Consider the following 2,209-nt stretch of genomic DNA (forward strand, 5'->3'; position numbering starts at 1 on the left):
ACACTAATATACCCAGACTCTCCTTATAAGGTTTGATTTCCATTTTCCTGATCATCCTTGCTTACCCTTCTTGAACTTATTCTAATATTTCTGAAACAAGTGTTGCCTAGAATTCGACACAATATTCCGGCTGAGCCTGGACAATACAGATACAATGACATTATTGCTTTCCAATATTAAAAAATAATACTTTTACTGAAAAAAAGAAACTGCATATCTTTCAGTGGATCTTATTTACAGGTAGATGTATATTCAGTGTAGGTGTATATTCAGTGTCCAGCTTTTAGTTGACAGTAAAAGGTTAACATTTTAAAACCAACATGTTTTCAAGCAAGCTTATAATTGAACTATTTACATAAGTTTCCTGACTTGATTCTGGCTCCTCTTTTGCTTTTTATTCTTAATGCCAACATTTGAATGATCTGTGCTTTATTTTTGTTACAATTTTTAAAAAGGATGATTTGATTGCTTTTGGTATGTACACTATTTAAACGCCTCAAACTTAACACTTGTCAGGGAATTGAGGCACTCTAGAAAGGCAACGAAAATAAACTTTCTGGCAAAATGCCTGTGTGCATACAAAGCATTCAAAGGGAAGAGCATCGTGGTTGCCATGGTGCTGAGCCCAGCATATCTTGCACATTGCAAGTTAGGTTACAGGAGAAGTAGAGCTTCACTTGTATAGTGCTTGTTTCATCCCCCACTTTGCACTCAAGCCAAGTGCAAAGAGGTAGAACCACACTTCACCAAAACAGATATTGTCATATCCATCTATCTTTAAAATTGGGTACAAGTCTAGATAAAGCAGAGTGGCAGCTTGCTTACATTTTCAGCAAGTAAAGAGCAACTCGATGCTGCAATCATGAATCTGCACTCCTGAATGCAACAGAGCAGAGCCATAGTGGACTGCTTCACTGTGCTATCTGCGCTCCAGCTATACTTTTCAAAGCTTTGTTGGCTGCTCAGATAAAGGGAGAGGTTGATTGCATCCTGCTTTTGTTCTGAAAGCTCATAAACAGATTCCCCGCCTCCTGTCAACCTAGATCCCTGCTTAAGCTATGAAACCGCACTGCCTTGCTCCAAGGCTAATCAAAGCCAAATGAGGTCGACTTAAACCAGGGCTGTCCAAACTTGGGAACTTTAAGACTTGTGGACTTCAACTTCCAGAATTCCCCAGCCAGCCGCTGGCTGGGGAATTCTAGGAGTTGGAAGTCCACAAGTCTTAAAGTTCCCAAGTTTGGACACCCCTGGTTTAAGCCAATGTTTCTTAAAGGGTGGTCTGAGGACCCATGGGGTCTCTAAGGCTCTCTCGGGTTTCCATGAAAGCAAAAGCATTTGCTAGTTATTGCAACATTTGCAACAATTACACTTATTTTTTTATGAAAAAACGGTAACATCGAATGTTTCATATTGTTATCTTTACACGGTTCAGTAGATTAATGTTCCATGAGTACATCCATTTTAAGTTTTAATACGGTAAATATCGATAAACAATCCATACGAACAAAATCTTTTTTTTTTGGAGGCCCTTCACGATTTTTCAAAAGTGGGAATTACTCCCGACCGCAAAAACTTTGCTCTCCAACCGCAGCGAGACTCTCGCCGTGAGGTGAAAAAAATAAACCGAATATCGGCCCCACAACTTCAAACCGAAATTTACATTTCAGTCGCTCCTCGTGACAAGGAAAACTTTTTTTTTTCCTTTTTAACAAGGCAGACCGAAGTGGAACCAAAAATAAATAAAAATAAACATCGACTGAGGCCGAGCGTGAAGGCAGCGAAAGGGTGAAGGGCATGACAGCTACGGAGGAAAACGCGGGGATGCCCCCCTTCCCTAAGCGCCCGAAGCACGCGCTTGTTTTGCGTAAATCCAAGGTTTGGCTTGCCCTTTCCACATAGGTTGCGCAATTTTTCTTTAAAAAGTTTATATTTAACCCCGCGAACCCGCGAGCTAAGAGCGGAGAGAGGAGCGCCCATCACTCCCACAGCTCGTCAAAGCCGCGCCAAAGAATCACTGCCAAGCAAATGGGGGAGGGGGAGGGGGGGAGGAACGGATACCCACCTTCGCAGCCGTTAAAAACCAAAAGCCCGCCCCCTCGCCTTTGAGGGTTTAACCGCCATAGGCTGGGAGGCGCTTCTTTCCCTTCGGAGACCAATCCGCTCCGTCCGCCGGACTCTCCCAAGATGGCGTTGGCCCCGCCTTTCGGTT

This window comes from Natrix helvetica (assembly GCF_964273705.1).
Source record: "Natrix helvetica genome assembly, chromosome: 4".
Lineage (NCBI taxonomy): Eukaryota > Metazoa > Chordata > Lepidosauria > Squamata > Natricidae > Natrix > Natrix helvetica.